The 19,952-nt window shown below is 33.3% G+C and overlaps 1 pseudogene; it reads right to left on the bottom strand.

Annotated features, from left to right (window-relative positions):
* Positions 1-283: 283 nt before the first annotated feature.
* Positions 284-18,003, bottom strand: LOC110652253 (uncharacterized; annotated as a pseudogene).
* Between the last annotated feature and the right edge of the window lie 1,949 nt (positions 18,004-19,952).

The following is a 19,952-nucleotide window of genomic DNA, read 5'->3' as shown; positions in this document are numbered from 1 at the left end:
CTATTTTCTTTTATAAATTTTGTTTTCTAACTGTTCTTCAAATAAAAAATTATAATTTTTCTATAACCAAAATTATATTAAAACTTTTCATAATTAAAATTAAATATTTATTTACAAAAATATTTATTTACCATGATAAAAAGTTAAAGGTAACATATTTATCTTTGGAGAATAAAATCTGGAGTTTTCTTATAAAAGGAAAAATGAAAACAAAAAACTAATTTTTCACAATTACACAGGCGCTTATATTTTATTTTCAACAACAACCTTCCTTCCTGCCATATTGAAAAGCAATAATTAAAAAACCTTTATTAGCGCATGCAAAATTTATGCAAATCCAACCAAATTTCCCTCGCCTAGTTTACAAATGCAATCCTTCCATCCACTATCCTTTTAGCATATAAACAAAATATGGAGAATAATCTACCCAACCTAGAAAATAATTACAAAACTAATGGTGAAACCACCAGTTCTAGTTTCCTAGGAAAAGTCTTATGGTCTGAAATCTAAATCCTGACTAATGCTTGAAAAATATACAATATATTCGAGGTAGGATTGACTTGTGGCAGAAATAGAATTCGCTAATATGTCATTAATTAGCTTCTTCCATGCATATGACCACCTGACACGAATGAATGTGGCAGCCATTTGTTAGACACCTAGACCCCAACATTTCTGAACCCCCATTGCCAAGAAATTAGGGGTGAGAACCTGTCAAACAGGCCAACCAAGCTGCCACAGTGGAGATCACTGTTTCTTGTGCTCATTAACGAAATAGCTCTTGGAAAGACCCCATGATGAATCTTGCAAAAATATCAGATTCCAAGAACTCAATATGAGCAGTCCGTCCAATGAATGAGTTGAAATTCCTTCCATAGGAGGAGGTATCAAAGTTCACATCAAAGCGCATGAACACCCGTTGCTGTGATGTTGGGGCACGTATCTGATCCAAACAATTGTTCAGCATCTCCAGGAACACTCTGCCTTTTTTTGAGTAATCCAGGGAAGCAGCCCGGCATAATTCAATTCTGGCAGAATGATATGGCACATAACCGTCCTGAGAGAAATATAATTACCTAATAAGCACATGGTTAGATAAAATACCTTCTTATCTTCCACTTTGCTTTATCATTGTTCTACAAAAAAGGAAAGTACCCAATGAAATCTACAAATAGCTCAAACTAGAACTACCAAGTTAAAGACATTATTGGTTACATTTAAAAACTGCTGGCAATTACAAATGACTTAACCTTTACATGAATTGTCAATTTTGGCAAATTCTTTTATTTTTTTTCAATTGTGGCCCATTTCAAAGTTTAGTATTTATTTTGGTCAGGTTTTAAAATTAAGGATTTAAGAGGCCAATATAACACATGACTGTGGCCAAAATATTCTTATTTTAGATGGTGTTGAGGACGTGGTGATTGACTAAAACATTGTTGCTGGAGTCACAAAATTATTATTTTATATATTTTTACTAACGTGGCATAAATTTAAATAATAAAAAAGCCAAATGTTTTCGATTTTTGTCAATTTTAGCTAATTCTATTTAGATAAGACAAGAGACAAATAGAGAGGTGGGTGGAGAAAGGGGGGAGGGAGAAAGATGTTCTCTTCCTAAAAAATATTTATATTACTTAATATAATAAAAAATAATTTATTATTTTTAGAAAGTGGATCCATTTCACCAACCCTCCAGCCGCCTCTTTCTCTCTCTCTCTCTCTCTTTGTGTATGTGTCTATCTCTCTCTGTGTCTCTCTGTCTTTGTTTGTCACTTTTTTTAAATAAATTATTTTTTAAAATATAATTTAAAATAATAAATTATACCAATAAACTATTTTTATTGGAGAGTGAGAGAGTGGGTGGAATGTGGGGGAGAAAGGTTCTCTCTCTAAAAAATAACACAAAAAGAGAGACAGGGAGACACAAGGACGTAGAGATAGAGAGAATTATTTTTTAGGGAGAGGACCTCTCTCCCTCACATTCCACACCTCTCTCGCTCTCTCTCTCTAATAAGAATAATTTATTAGTATATTATTTTAAATTATATTTTTAAAAAATATTTTTTTTTAGAGAGAGACAAAAATTGACATAGAGAGAGATAGGGAGAGAGAGAGAGAGAGAGAGAGAGAGAGAGAGACACACACACACAGAAAGACACAAAGAGAGATAGTCACACAAAGAGATAGAGATAGATGGGTAGATAGTGGGGGAGAGAGGACCTCTCTCTAAAAAATAATAAATTATTTTTTATTATACTAACATAAATATTTTTTAGACAGAGAACATCTCTCCTCCACCTTCCACCCACCTCTCTCTCTCTCCTTCTCCTCCCATCAAAATAAAATTGGATAAAATTGAATAAAAAAACGAGTGGAATTGACTAAAATTAATAAAAATAAAAAATAATTGCTTTTTTTTATTATCAAAGTTTATATCATGTTAGCAAAAATATATAAAATAATAATATTTTTGTCATGTAAGTAACAATGTCTTAATCAGGTGCCACGTCATCCACACCATCTAAAATAATAATTTTTGGCCATATCATATGTCACATTAGCCTCTAATCTCTAATTTTGAAACCTTGCCAAAATAAACGCTAAATTTTAAAATTGGGCCAAAATTAATAAAAAAAAAAAAACTAAAATTGACGACTCACATAAAGGTTTGGCTTTTTTTTTTTTTTGACAATTAAGCCTTTCTAAAAGGTATAAGTTATTTGCTGACATAGGATGCTAAGAAAATACCTGGGGGTGAAGAAAGCAGTATTATATTCTTGAAATTATCTAGCGTCTTCTGCTGAAAGAACAAAAGACAGATTTAAAATTTTAGTAAAAAATGTAAACAACATTTGCTTTTCTTTTGAAGGCACAAATTTTTGTCTCATAGAATCATCATTACTTTTCTTTTCTCAAAATGCAAATAAGACCAAAACATCAAGCCATGGTTTCTTTATTTAGATATATATATATGTGTGGTTTGCCATCTCTTTCTCTGCATTAGTTGAAGAAAAAACCCAATGATTGATCGTCCTTAAACTTGTAGTGTTGTAATAATATTATCTTTAAATTTTAATTTGTAATATAAAATTCTTTAAAATTTAATTTAAATAACGCTAAACTCCCTTTTACTTATTATAACTGGTTTATTTGTAAAAATAACTTAAAAGGACTTAAATGCACTCAAATAAAACCCCAACTATCTTTCTCTAAAAAAAAAAATCCCAATTGTCTTCCTCCCTTGTACCTCCCTCATCTATCTCTCTATATTATCCCCGCCTTTGTTCTTCCCCACCCACACAATCCCCTCTCTGCTATCCAACCCTTCCTTCCCCACCTTTCCTCTCACTTACCCCATTATCCCTGAAACAAAATCCCTAAAAATCTCCTGCATAAAACCCACCGTAGATGATTAAAAAGAAAAATCCCAATTTTAGCAATCCTCTTTTCGTTATAAGTATCCAGGGAGTCAATTACTAGGTAGAAAAGTAAGCTAAGGGAAGACCATGTTGCCTTAACGAAATGAAAAAAGGTTTCTAAGGTGCCTTTGCTCGAGGTTGGAATGGACGTGCACTCCTATACGCCCTCTATGCAATGACTGAAGGGGAAGATTAGGGCAAATGAAAACATTTGATTGACGACTGGTCCCTCAAAGTGTCTCTCTCTACCCTTTCTCATTCTTTGCTATGCCACTTTTCTTGACCTTGCAACCTGTTATCATATTTTTAAAGGAAATGTTTTTTTCATTGGCTATATTTTCTTGTGGAACACTTTCCCCTTTATCCTTAAGGCAAGTGCTGATAGTTTGAATGTTTAGAAGGGTGTGGAGATTCATGGGTTTATCTTTAAACTTGGTTTTGATTTGGATGTTTTCTATGTTAATTGTGTGAGTTTGAGGGATATATAAAGGGTGTCTGATGAAATACTTGAAAGAGATGTTGTGACATGGAATAAAGTCTGTGAAGTGTTTTAGTTAATGGGTTTTACATGGAGGCGATTGATTTCTTCTGTGCAATGAATGATGTCTAGATTAAGGTTGAACATGGTCAATATGCAATGGCTTAAAGATGAGTTGATGGTTAAGAAAAAATCCACCCCAATCCATGGTGGTTAGAGTGAAGTTGAAACTGCTGGACAATATGGACATGAGAACAAGATTCCCTTTTGTTACTATTAACCTGTGTTCATGGGTTATTTTTTGGTTGATTTTTGTGGTTTTACTAGATATTTCTATCGAAATTTTGAAATTTATTGAAAAATTGTAAGAAATTCGTTTATGGTTAATAAAATTATTTATTAATGGATGAAAATTTTGTGTTAATTTCTTATTTTAATTTTTGTTTTGAAATTAATTGATTTCATTTATGCTTTGTTTTACTTTTAGGTAATTTGAGAGTGAATATCGATAATGCTAGAAGAGAAGAGAGAGCTAGAAACACTAAGGGCATGAGAGAGAGAAAAGAGAGGTATGGATGAAGAATAAGGGATTTTATGTGAGGGTATTTAGGTAATTTTAGTTTTTTTTAATGATGCTTGGATAGTTTAGTTAGCAGAAAACTGGTAATAATAAGTTGTAAGGATTTTTACGTTTAATCAATTAGATTTCAGGGAGTTCTATGTTATAATTTAAAGTTTAAGGATGATGTTTCAATACTCTAAGTTCAGAGTATCCAAAAGATGATTGAAATCCATCCTAGACAAGATTGATGGGGAAAATATGCAATTTTAGTACCTCACAAAGTTTGTAGAAGAAAGTATTTTGGAGATTTGAATCATCTGCGAGGGTGAGCTGATGAATGCAGTGTGTTCCCTTGAACTTCTTCATAAGCCACATTCCATAGTTGAATAAAGAGTTCGAACTGTAAAGGTATCCCAACTGTGGACCAGATACAGAAACATATGTGTAGAGGTGTCATTGGAGTGGCTCCATAATGCTTTCTATCGCAACATAAATATATACCTGGTGTCAAACTACTCACAAAAAGCAACATCTGGCACCCTAATGTGATAAATATGTACCTGCTAATGCTGATCTTATAATGACATTGCCAATAGAATGGCCGACAAAGCTAAGTTTGATATCCTTTGGACCACCAGATCTTGAAAATTTGTCCAGTTTCCTTTCAAGAAAAGAGACCACCTCCTCAGCCAGCCTTAGTTATCTCTGAAGTCTCCTGATGTTTTGTCTTCATTTACCTCTGACATGAGAACCTCTGTCTTGGGCTCTATCAAAAACCACTGATTTCGTAGAAGTTGTAAATCGAGATGATGTCCCTAATTTTTAGGAGTTGCAACAAACAAAATTAATCCACTGATACAAGCTTAAATTGTAAAACAATTCAAACACAGAAGACAGAATTTAAAAAAACAAATTTGTCCCAACATGAGAAGTTCATTCTCATAGTTTCAAGATAGTCTTTAGAAAATATGAGAGTTGAACTGTTATCACAAACAAGCAATACATTAAAACCTTGGACTGCATGAATGGAAAAGTTGTTACTAAATTTTCAAGTATTTAAAGAGAACACCGGAAGCTCTTAATATAAATTTGCTTCAGCTAAAATTAAGTTAAAAGAGAATCTCATTCCAGGTTATGTTACATACAAGAATTAGGTTCAGAAAAGTAGTTAGGGATGTATGAATATTTGTAACAGAAGCAGTTATGGTTTTTAATTTGTAACAGAAGTAGTTATGTATGTCTAATGGTAGTTAGCAGTATTGCTGGAGTTGTTAAAAGTAGTTAGAATTGGTGGGAACAGTTGCAATAGACTGTAACAGTAGAATGAGCTGTATAGATACAGCTAGAAGGCTGGATGTAGGGGATTCCATAACTGATAATCAAATACAAAAAACTATTCTTTATCTTATTTTCTCTCTTCTTCTATTCCTTCTTCCTTTTCTTTCTCTACTTACTCTCTAATTTCTACTCTTTTCTATGACTGAGAATCCTGCACATGACAGGTTATTTCAGATTGCTCCAATGGAAAACGATGCATCTCACTGCAGCAAAAAAGGAGAATTTGATCCAATCTCATTAAACAAAAATTTCAGATGCATCCCATATAACATCTCTTTTATGCCAACATTGGAAATTTCAGTTTGGAGATTTTGGTCAACATGTTCTAAACAATGAAGTATAGAAGCTCATCGTACATAAAAATTTTCAAAATGTCATATGGCATGTTTTTGACTTATATGCAAGAGAAAAAAAAAAAAGCAACTCCTTGGAGTAGTCACTGATAAGAATCCAATTTGATCGACAATCAATGAAACACAGCTCTCCTCTCATCGAGTTAAGTAAAAAACTAAAGTGCATTATATAAATTATAAGGTCAATTAAAGTACTAGTGATTATAAAATAGCCACAAGTATAGCACCAAACACACTGTTTCTGAACTGGACCCTGGTTTCGCTATTAACTATGCTCTTGAAGGAAAAGGATCATACAAAAGACAAATCATATATATATATATACACACACACACACGCACACACACACAGTTAGAGAGAGAGAGAGAGAGAACCAGACGAAAGGAAAAAAGAACAGCAATATGGGTATTCAATAGAAACTGTAGAAAAGACTTGCCTGAAACCCATGCACAGAGACAACAATCTTCAACTCACGGGCTCTTTTTCGTGCAGTACCACCAGGAAGCTTCTTTAAAGTCTCTGTGCGAGGTCCAGCGAGAAAGTCAGGTGAATCTATCACGTCCAAATTTTTAAAGTAAGAATTTTCACTAAAAGTACGCCGTGGTGCATTTATGACACGCTCCACAAATATAACAGGAATTCGCAGAGGAACTCCAAATATATACATATCTTGAATTGATCGAGTATTAATCTGCAAGGAAACAAAACCTGCTCTGTAGAACTCCACAGTACAAGGAAGATGAGACTACAAATCAGTCAATGTGAGAGTAATAATTCACCCTCATTTGGGCAATACTTCGCCTATGAAGCTCAGCACGTGTAGCAGCAGTCTGGACAGGCTGTAAATAAAAAATTGAAGACCAAGAAAAGAAGAATTATTCTATGATTGAAAATCCAAACCAAGACTAAAATTCTGCATGCAACAAACCAATAAGAAGCTTGTAGAACGAGGGTATTTACTTCATCAGCTAACTTCCAGAAACTTGAAACTCTTTTATCAACAACATGGTGGGAAGAATCGTGATTTCCACTACTTATGTAATGATGAGGCATCTCAACCTTGGAATACACCATCCATATTGACCACTCAGCTCTACGATCCTTAGACCATGCATCACTCAGAAATTCCAGTATTTTTGTGTTATTCACCCTGGAATGAAGTAACAAGGCCAGTTGAGTGCAGATAAAATAATTAACAGCAGTTAAGCACCTGATTTTATTAATTGCAGCCAAGCATATGAACATCAATCAAGTCCTCCTTGAAGCATGTTCCAAGTAGGTTTTATCTAGTTAAAGATGACAAGTGCAATGGTGCATTGGAGAATGTTAAGGTGGTAAACAACACCAAAAAAATTCAAACCAAAGTACTATGGTAACCATGAAATAGAAGCATTAGATCTAACCCAAAATCAAAGCCAGAAACAGTGTACCGGCAAGCTAGAATTAATAGAGAATTGAACAAAACCATAAAAGCAAATCAGCACACAGCATTTAAATTACTATTGAACCATTTTTGTTGAGTTACCACAACGAATAAGCATTCTAATAATAATTGAAGTAATTATGTTTTCTTGCATGCCCATTATAAAGTGACATATAAATTCAAACACCACCATAAATTTATGTTCTCACCAGCTTTCAATTAACAAAATCGTCTTACTAGAATATATGAATTTGATTACTTTCTAAATTACCTGGCTCACTTTTGTTTTAAAATATGCTCAGCTGATTGTGCTGAACTAGAGCAAAAGCAAACCTGTGGAAGTGCAGAAAAGTGGCCCACAAGTATGATAATTGAGCACCCAGCAACTGAAAAATGTTCACCACAGCATACTTTGGTAAAAAGTAGGGCCGCATATCAATTTGGAGATCTGAAGTTCCATTTTCTTTCTGGTTCAGGAAGAGAAGAAAATATTAAGTAAATGAAATAACACATGGACTTACAAACATAATCGAGAATCATGTTCTATGCAAATAAAGCAAGGACCTCAAGACCATTATGTAGATTGCCTTGCCCCGTAACTTCACCATATGCAGTGCCCAGGTCTGCCCTCAGGATAGAATCAAACATATTCATATCGTTCATTTTGGACATGAAATCAGTTAAGTCAATTACTTTGCCAATGGCTTTACTAAGTCTTTGCAGCTCTTCAAGTAAAGTGTCACGTGCAACCAACAATGATTTAACAAGCATGATCTGGTTCATGCCCACAAGAGTCACTGGACCCAATGCCTAATCAATCACAAAATTTTAATTTCAATACATGGGGAATATCTTTTAAGTAACTCATGGTCACAAAACTAAATAAACATGAATAACAATCCCCTCCATACTTGTTATATGATGTAGAAAAATTTTTAGTCAATTATTGTCCACAGGAGTTGGACTTCATAAAGAACTGTGTTATATTCTGACAATTCAGATGTCAGTTGATCTTGATCATGTGTTCATTGGCACATACAATTTCTAGTTCTAGTGGTCTTTAGCCTTTCATTTGGCACTCATATTATGGACCTTTGGAATAAAAAAACAAAACCAACAAATACTCAAATATCATAATATCATAAGCATTCCCATTATATTTGAAAAACTGCAATCTTGAAACTAAGAGAATGCACTAAGAAAGTGTTAACATGAACTTGATTGGAAGCTCAAAACAGAAGCTACTGCAATCAAAATATTGATTATGCATACATACATTAGTGCCAATTAAAATAGGCCAAACTCAAGCTAGTTCAGTGCAAGATTTTACACGAAAGTTCACGCAAATTTGCATGCTTGCACAAAAATAAATGCAATGCACACATAAGAACATTGATATTAGCTGCAACTATATATTCTCATCAGTATGCAGATTCACAAGAAACAAAATGCAGTCAACGAAAAAGGCAAAAATAAAATATAAAAATGTCAAAATAACCACATAGAAAAGATTGTCTAAGTATACATCATTGGACCTATCGGCACTTTCATCAGCAACATCTTCAATGTGGCAGGGACCACTGCAATGATACAATGCAGCAAGTTAATTAAACAAACCACATCTGACATGATTAAAAGCAGTCTATATATTTAGATAGTAGAAATCTGACAAACCCGGATATCTGTTTGTGAGAACCGGCTTTCAATAGGCTGACATGGACACTTGCTTCAACTAGCACAGCATGACATATATCAAAATGGATAGGGAAGTACGAATGCAATCCCAAAAGAGCTTTAGGAGGAATTCGAAATTCATGGGCTGCAACAGAGGATGCATCCAGATACGCTAGCAACTCAAATCTGCTGAAGTGTAATAGAATCAGTAGTAATGTCCTTTATATTCTTTGTCAGAAGTAATGGCCAAACTAGGTTTCATTTAGTTACCTTGTTCCGTCTTTTTTTTTAATGCTATTTTGGAAGCAAAAATAAAAAAGAAATCTTTGGTTAGATAACAAAAGACAATATTTGAAAAGTAAAAAATTTACCTTTTATGAAAAGCAAAAGTTTACTTCTTTTTGTAATCACTTCTTTTCTTCTTTTTTTTTTTTTTTTTTTTCCCTTTAGTGTAAGCAAATTTCATATATAGATCAAATACATTTTCTCATTATTGCATGCATTTCCTAATAAAAATCAAAATTTAGAAAATATATTTTAGGAATCACAAAGCAAAAATTTAAACCAAAAAAGGGTCCATTTTCTAAAGATCAAGCATGCAAGGAAAGGAGAGAAGAAGAGAGGAAAAAAAAAAAAAGTTTTTGATTGCACCGTTAGCGAATAAATGTTCTTCTCAACTCACCTATTCTCTGTTATGGGAGCTTGCATAAGCTCAAATTTCAAAATAACAGCAGATGTGGATGGAACCTATAAAATGTGAGCCACATCAGCACAGATATATATATATAAACAGAGACTTTATTGGAGATAAGAAGAAAAATGGACAATCACAAGAATTATGTACTAGTCATCCTCTTAATAATAGGATAAGGACAACATGATAAAATTAACAAAGTAAAACCCTCCAATCACATCGAATGTTGGACACCATATTCTTTACATATGAGTAGAAGCTGAACACTGCAGGGAAGCTAAGAAAGCAATTTTGCCTCATAATGACAGAAAATTGAAGTACTGACCCTTGCAAATTATATGATTCCTCGTAAACAAATACTCCAAATAACTGCAAACACAATACAAAACCATCACCTCTTGACCTCCTTTTCTCCTTCCAGAATTTTTTTTAATTGAGCTTAGTAGTAGAGTCTCACAATCTTGTAGTCATGACTACTGCTTCCAAAGATGCCACAGAATGCTTATTTCAATTTACCAAAAGGGATAACAGTGTAAGACTAAAAGAATCACTATAGCTAGGACAAATTACACAAACCACCAACTCCATCCACAAGCCTGAATAAGCGTGCTTGCCAAGAAGTTAGAACCCGATCTAACCACTAAAGACATAAAAGTTTTCTCATTAAAAGTCTTGTAAAGGAAGGGCTGGTGTTAATCGAAAGAGTCAAGAGGGGTCAATGTTTTTAGTTTCTCAAAACTGTTGGAGTAAACAAAAATTCCACAAGTAAGTTCTACCATCTGTCAAATCCTATGAGTGCAGAACTTAGCATCATTGTGATATTAACATGAAAGTGGTAATGAAAATTACCATGTAGGTCAGCAAAGAGTTTGGAAGTCATGTACATAAGCAATTTAAACAGAAAAGGCTCTCTCTTTCTTTTCATTTGAGCCCTTTCACATTGGATGCTGATATTTAATGTAGCATCAACCTAGTTAAGAGGACTATCTGACCACCAGGATATCTTACTTTGACAATTTTTAGTATTTGAAATGATTGAATCACCCACTTTCTTGATCTATGTGTTTCTACTTAGTTTTGATCTCACTTGAGCTAGTTTGTTCATGAAGGCAACCTCCTGCCATACTTATGATTGAATTCTCTCCTTTTACTTGAAACATAGAAAAAGAAAAATAGAAAATGGTGTTTCTCATATGATATGTGCGATCGCGCGCACGCATACACACACACACATATATATATAGAGAGAGAGAGGATTACCTCATATTTACTCAGAGATAGAGTGAACGAGACCATGACAGATAAACAAATATCTTGCCTCGCATATTTAATCCAAAAAGGTCGTGTTAAGAAACTATTGTCTGTATCATTGATTCTCCATGCCCCATTAATGTTGGTAGAATCCAAATCATTAGCTAGAGCTCACACAAAATTCATTATTATCTTATACTTTTACATCATCACATAAAAGTCAAGCATGAAAAATACTAAAACATCTATCACTTAAGTGAAGCAAAGTGTATATAAAACATGAACAATAACAAAAGATAAGTATAAAAAACATGAAGTTAAGCCTGAGTATAGGCATTATAAATATCTCTTCCTCCAAGTTCCCAAGGTCACTCCAGAATATAAGAATTTGGAAGGTTGTACTATTGAATGTCTAGTCTCCAAGGAACACCTCCATAATCTTAAGTTCAAATCTCATAGGATGGGGGTCAGGTGGAATTTATGGGATGGAGAGGGCTTGGCTCCGTCATGTAGCCCAATATGCTTAATAGGCCTTCTAATGAAACCCCTTAAAAAATCATAAAATTTAACTCTCTGCTCACTGCTCAGAATTTTTTTTTTCTTTCCTTTACTTCCACAAAAGTTTTCTTTAGATCCATGCCAATAAACATCATTATTCTATGAGAATGTTGACAATTTTGAAACTACAACCCATAAATGTGGTGGGCCTAATTCTCCAATCACAGTCTGAAATTGAAAATAGAGCACCGATAATTTTGTTGATACAATAACAAACAAAAACAACCTGATAAAATCTTTATCATTCCACTAATACTTTTCCTCTCCAAAGATATTACCCAAATCATAAAGCTTCAAAAGAAGAAGAAAGTTCACATTCTCAAATAAAAATAAGATTATCAGACTGTGGGATCAGTTAGGCAAGGTTACAAGGCTTTTCAGATTATTCTAGATATAAGAGTTGAATGCAGCAATATTCATAACATAGATTAAGCCTAAACTTATAAACCATAAGATTCATGTTTTAAGTCTCCAATGAACTGTACTAATGGGAAATAATTGCAAATAAGTTGCAAGTAGGTGTCATGTAAATTAACTATTTTAAGCTTGAAAAAAACTCTTAAGAAAATGGGCCTAACTCACTCCCAAAAGCTAGCTCAAGCGGGGATGAGTGCCTAAGGCCATATAAGAGGCACATTATCCCTATTCCAAACCAATGTGGGATCTTAACATACCCTCCTCACACTTAGAACCAAATATCTGGAGTGTGAAATACTTATGGGAGGCCCAAACATTAGTTGGGGAAGCTCTAATACCATCTTAAGAAAATAAGTCAGGCCTAATTCATACTCAAAAGCTAGCTCAAGGGGGGAGGTGTCACACCCTACCCCTCTGTAAGGCATAACATGATCCCGTAGTATACCTAATGAATTACCAACTCCGTCTACTGATAATCCATTAAATACACTACAAGGGATTTTAAAAACTTTTCTTACTTCTTTTACAGTGGTGAGCACTATTTACAGGTGTGAAAGACTTTGGTGAACTGAAGTGAAACAACTAACTCATTTGATTTATTTGGAATATCTGTAAAAATTTTGGCAAGGTGCCATTTGTATTTTGGACAAAACAGTTCTTGAAAACTGTAAAAAGCACTTCAATATATTTTCAAATCTCAACTCCAACATTTTTATCAACACAACACATTTCTCAAGTCAAATCCACAGTGATTTTCAAAGACTAAGATACAAAGATATAACACAATTTTTACAAGCCAAATAACTCATATTTATTTTACAACTTTCTTCAGTACAACTTAAATTTACAATCGCTCAAAACCAAGAACAAAATATACATACAGTGAATATACATTACAAGACAAAATGCCACATGTGGTATACTTACTATACCCAAAAATCTCTCATTGGCGATACTAGCAAACTTAGCTCTGCCTGTCTGTCTCTCTACCGCGACAATAATAAAGCTATCACGAGACAATGTCTCAGCAGTGCACAACATTAACCAAATACAAATTTAAAATCACAATTCATAATTCATATCAATAGTGGATACTTAAAACCATAGTTAAATTCAAGACAATAAATGTCAACAAGAATTTAAACTCCATTTGTTAATATCACAATAATTTTCAATAAGTCAGATCATGGTTGAATTCAATAGACAGTATATGTCAATAAGAGTTTAAATCAATGTCACAATCTCACAATACATAATAACACCATTCGATCAAATAATCAAGAATACAGATACAATCTATAACACAATTTAGGCCATGACACAATTTTTCCATATATGCCGTGTTGTACACCACGACAAGACATGCTCACCCCAATAATCGAAATCAATGAGGGAGGAAGCTAGCTATATAATGAGAACTCATCCATACTCACCTCGGTGGGAAGTCAAAGAGGAGGAACATAATCATACTCACCCTGCATCGATAAGTCAAAGAGGGAGGAATAATCACACTCACCCCATTAATGGAGGAGGAACATAGTATCCGTGTCATGCCAATTGTGAGTCAAAACAATTCCAAACATTTTATTCAAATGATCCGTAAGAATCCAATAAATTTCCAAAGTTGTAATCTCATTCACAAAATGGCAACACAATTCGTAATTTACTTCAATTTCCACAAAAACCATTTACAGTGCTTTTCAATCAATAAGTATCCATCAATATCATTCAAACAATTTTTCACAGTTTCAAACCATTCACAATGTTTTTCAATCAATAAGTGTCCACCAAAGACATTTCCACAATTTAAAACAATAATATACAAATAGTCAATATTTATTTCAATTGAAAAATTCAAGAGAAATAGCTGTTGTGCACAAACCTCTGATATTTGTCTCCTGGTCTTGACTCAGTATTTCTTTCCCTTTTGCTGAGTCCTTGTTAACTGAGAAACACAATTTGAAGTGTTTCAGTGCTAAATTAAACTGTCTCTATCGATGGTGTTTGGTAAATAATGCACTGAACTCAATTATTCACTTAATCACCTAATATACCGACCCTCGATGCGTTTTAGGTAAATTAGGTTTTAGTGTCATTAATATGTCACACTCGATAGGGTTTTAGGTTTGGTACGTTTTACCAAAGTCATTTCCTTGTTTAGTGCATTTTAATGCAACTTGCTGGATTTCGGGATACTGGTTTGACCTAACCGGACGATCTAGTTCCCTCGGTTTTCGGGTCTCGGTCGAAACTACAAACTTGTAGATCTAGGTCTTATTGCACGCGGTGCAAAATTTCAGGTCAATCCGAGTTAAGTAGACCAAGTTATGGTCATTACACTATTGCTGGTCAAGTGGTACCATTTTAGGTCAATTTTAGGTCAAATTGGTCAATTCTGGTTCGGCCAGTTTTTGGACCCGAATTTGTGCAAGTTGTTTGACTTGCTTATGGTCATTTCTGGGTTTTGGTGTCTTCATAAGACTTGTAGGTATGGGTCTTAACTATTCATGGTTAAAATTTCAGGTCAATTGGACCTGGTTTGAGTGAGTTATGGCCTAAATACTCACTGCTGCCCAATTGGTCATTTTTCAGGTCCTAATTGCACCTAATCCGAATTGGTCAAATTTTTAAGTCACCTTGCAAGCAGAATTTTGGCATGGTTTCTCAATGAAAGTTGGCACATTTTGTGCCTAGTTTCACCCCAAATTGGTCTCATACCAATTGAGGTTACACATTCAAGGTTATAGGCTAAAATATTCACTGCCCTCAATATGCATTTCACACCCCAACTTCAAACACATACTCACCTTGCAAGGTTTACTTCCATACCCTACCAAACTGTTTTGGCATATTACCAAAAACATTTTCTACATTACATTAGCATTATTTTGGGCAGATTCCAATCACCCTCAACACACCAAATATCATTCACAATTACAATTTCTAAATACCATTACAACCACACCTAAACATTACAAACTTTACATACACTTTACAACATTCATTCACATACATATCTTCAATCCTTCTAGGTCAATATTCTGCCCACTCTTCCTTCAATATACACCATTTCTCAAGTGTCCACAAGCTGCCACAAAACATTCATCAACATCACATTGCCGTACCATATGCCAATTCCCATCAAAGTGCATAATTCACCATATAAACATGCAATAACTCACTAAGTTACTAAATCACCATTATTAACATTCTTTCCCATCAATTATATGCACAAATACCTCATCATAAACGTGACCCATGGCTGTCCAAAATGAAAATAACAATAACCTTTCAAACTTAAAATTTTCCTTCACCAAACTAATACCCATAACATGCACAAAAACTTTAACAAAGGATTTCTCAAAAATGCAAACTTACCTTTATTTGTAACTTGCTAAACCTTCACCAAACTTCTCAAATTGGGTGTCAATATCTTCCTTGTGATGTGTAGACAAAGTTTAATGAAGGAACTCAAGTGTTTGGAGTTGAAATGGAAGGAGGGATCAAGCTTGCATGAAAATGTCCATGGAGTTTTCTCTCCCTTCATTCACGGCTTGGATGGTAAATGAAGAAGATGAAGTGGCTGCTGGACATAGTGGACTTACATCAGCCCCATAATGTGTTTATTTTATTCTCTTAGTGGTCCACTTACTCTAATTAATTCATATTATAAGTTACTTTCACTTAATCCCACATTAAACCCTTAATTCTCACTATTTACTTTAGGTACCACCAATTTAATTTTTCATTTCATTTTCTAAGTGTAATATTATTTATTTTTAATGGAAATTTAGGTCAAAAGACACTTCGGGATGTCAAATGACCATAATGCCCCTGTTCGGGTGGCTTTCCCGATTTTTCAGATACACTGGTTTTGTCTGCTTTTCGATTTCTCACTTTTCTTTGTACTAATTATTTAATTTTTCTTTGATATTTCTAATGATATTTATTCTTCAACAAGGGTCTATTTATGTCCCAAAAATGTTTTCCGTGGTTCCATGATCAGGGCGACCAACGGTCCACGCCGTGATTCTCCAAAGGCGTCACCCATCGTTAGGTTTCCTACTGCTTAACTTGATCACATTTCTTTGCAATCATTTTTCCTTTGTTTTTCTTGTACTTTCTTTTCTTTTATTTCATTATTTTATGTCTCCTCACTCTCATTGAAGTGTGGTTCTAGGCATCCTAGCTGTCCGGACAACACTGGTCACTGGAGCAGCAGAACGCACTACCGAACTTAGGGGTGTTACAGGAGGAGTGTCTAAGGTCATACAAGGGACGCATTACCCCTATCCCAAACTAATATGAGATCTTCACAAGAACAAAAACTAATTATTATTATTATTATTATTTAAAAAATATAAAAAAAAGTTAAAAAAGGTCAAAGATGCATCAAAATAGAATTAGAAACACAATACAAATGTGACTTCACTGAAATTTCCTTCCCATTCATCTCCAAAAATAATAATTAAGAAAGAATAAAAGAAAGAAAGGACAAAGATGCATCAAAATAGAGCCACAATATAAATGTGACTTCATTGAAATTACCTTCCCATTCATTCTCCAAAAATAATAATTAAAAAGAATGAAAGAAAGAAATTACCTTCATATTGAACAACCCTAGCAGGAGTTGCCAAAGAAGTATAATCACTATTTTCCCATCTAATGCTGACCTTAATTTGATAGAATCTAAAAACAAAAGTAGGGTAAAATTTCACCATACATTCAAAGAGAAAAAAGGAGAGTTTTGGGGGGGGGGGGGGGGTGTGGTGTTGGGGAATAAATTTATTCACAGTTAATGATCAACTAATATGCACATACCCTTGCTGAAAAAGGTCAAGGTTGTGAAACCTGTGGATGTAAATGGCAATTTATTGCACAGTGTCCCACATGGCGATCAACTTAATTATAGGAAAATGTGACTTTGCATTGAGGAAACTAATTCTCTAGCCCTTATGATTTATACCAATTAACAATTCCAAATGCTTTAAAACACAAGATATCAAAAATCACCAACATCTGCTTCCTGCATTTTCAAGCAAAGTATTCAAGCCTAACACCTCTTGAAATATTTGAATATCATTCATAAAGCCTATGGCTCTCAATCAAACAACTTCCATGAAGCTCATTTCATTGAAAGACAAATAATAAGCACATGAAAACCACAAAAACTCTCAGTGGTTATTTCTCATCGGAAAAGCTCCTCCCCCAACCATTCAACTCCCTAGATTCTTTCTCTTTGGCAATCGTGATACATGACAGCTGTAGAGGAATGTCAAAAGGCAAATGTGATAATGAAGCAAAAGGATTTCAAATGGGATGCATTGAAATATCAAAAGCTAAGTTTTGATAAATAAAAAACCATGATCACAAAGTTGATTTAGTCTGAAGACATTAATGTCAACAAACATACAAAAGCCCAAATGATCATTCAACCACACAAAAACACCACAAACCTTATCAATTGGATACATTCATTCAACTCAACTCGTAAAATATTTTAGTCCTTATTCCTCCAATCATGATCAATTATATCCATAGGACACACCGGCAGAAGGAATTGATGGACAAATTTTTGATCCCGTCAATGACAAGTGTACGTACATTACATTTAGGCTCTTAAATTAACATCAATCCAATGAAATGCAAGGCAAGTGAATCAAGATACAATTAAACCTTCCAATTTAAGGCAAGGATACGAACCAGGATTGCTTCAATTCTCAGAAAATAATGCATTTCAATCATTAGATACATGCAACGTAATGATTTCGCACGAATTAACCGAAAAGAAATTCAATCAATAGAGAAAAACCTTGTTTAATGAAGAAAGAAATTTTGGACTCTGCTAGGGTTTGCATTTTCATTTTTTTTTCCCTATTCCTACACTATGTTTGGGAAGGGGGGAAGGAAAATAAAAGAGGGAAGGAAAATAAAAGAGAGAAAGTAAGGAATGAAAATAAAAATTATTTTCCTTCCCCTTGTTTGGATTGGGAGAGAAAAATATTAGAGGGAAAGTTATTTTATGAATAGTAAAATTACAATTTTACCCTTAAATTAAAAAAAAAACTATTAAATATAGGGGTATTTTTATATTTTTAAATATTTTTCTCTTACTTTCTCTCCATTTTGGAGAGAAAGGAGAAAAAGACAAAATAAGGTTATTTTCCCTCCAATATTTTCCCTCCCCCTTTATTTTCTACTCAATCCAAACAAAGGAATGGAAAATAAATTTATTTTCCCCTCACATTTTCTTTCCCCTCTCACTTTCCTCCCTTCCCAAACATACCCCTAGTGTTTAGAGGAAAAGAAAGAAATCCGGGGCTAGTACTGATACGTCCGTACCTTCGTTTCGCTCCAGCGTTTGTACATTTTGCGCCAAAATGCGAATCGAAACGGTTAAAAGCCAAGAGGCTGTTGGATCAGTTTTCGGACCGTTTTATTTCAGTTTAACCGTTTTCTCGGCCCATAGGACTGTCTTACAAAGTTACCCCAACAATTTTAAAATTGGTACATTTGATATAATTAGTACATTTGATATAACCTCTGATTAAATTAAATATTTATATTTTTAAAATTAAATTAAATACTTATATCGAAATATATATATAATTTATTAAAAAAAAATATATATATATAATATAAATTTATATATAAATATTTAATCTAACAGTCGATAGACTCATTTTCATAAATGTTCAACCTTTTTGCAGCCACACCTTTTTAAAATTTACAATTGATGACAATTCATGCTGCTCTAGTGCGGTTGGGCCCATGATGGGCTGCATATTAAGATGGGCTTGGCCATCCAAAACCAAATTCAGAGCAAGACCCAATCATATGCATGGTAAGAATTGGGCCGAATCCATAATTGCACTCTTAAATTTTTCGGGTGCATGTGTAACCATTGCACTCTTAAAATTTTATTAAAATTTATTACACTTTTTAATTATTATTTTTATAATAATTAAATACAAAATTCCTATATTAGCACCGCGTGTAAATTAAAATAACAATAATCATGGACATCTTATACAAATTATAATTTATAAGTAAAATTATTTCTAATCGATGCTTAAGATTTTATAATTTTAAAGACGGTTTTAATACTAAAATGAGTTGATTATATAAGTTAAGATGCGAAAGAATGAAGATAGTATCATATCATATGTTTTTAATCATAACTACAAATTGATTATAAGATAAGTTTTCATATGTTTTTAATCATAACTACAAATTGATTATAAAATTAAACTTATCGATTAAGGATTTCTGCATGGGAATGGGATCATAATGAATGATTATGATATGTGTAGTTCTAAGGAAGGGAGAAGATCAAGGCATTGATGTAGTTATCATAATTAAAAAGGAGAATACAACTATAACAGTCAAACTTTCTCATGCAAAGTTAAAGAAGATTAAGGCAAAGATCAAGGCATAGATGTGGTGATCATCATTTATTTTATACAATGTTTTTCTTTTCTTTATGAAAATACAATGGATTATGAAAATAAAATTTAAACTCTGTTTATTTTTCAGAAAATGACTTATACATAAATATAAAAATTATTTTTTGAAGAAATATTTTCTATTAAAATGTTTTTTATTTTAGTTAAAATATTTAATTATTGATATGTGCTTTATGTTATATATGTATAAGTATTTTTATATTTTAATAAAATTGATAGAGTCAGAAAAATAATTTAATATTTTAAAAAGAAAAAGTCATTTTCTTTAAAAATAACTTTATTTTCTCTTTAATTAGAAAAATATTTTTTATTAACT

This window comes from Hevea brasiliensis, chromosome 2 (genome assembly GCF_030052815.1).
Source record: "Hevea brasiliensis isolate MT/VB/25A 57/8 chromosome 2, ASM3005281v1, whole genome shotgun sequence".
NCBI lineage: Eukaryota > Viridiplantae > Streptophyta > Magnoliopsida > Malpighiales > Euphorbiaceae > Hevea > Hevea brasiliensis.
This window is presented reverse-complemented; position numbering and strand designations above follow the sequence as displayed.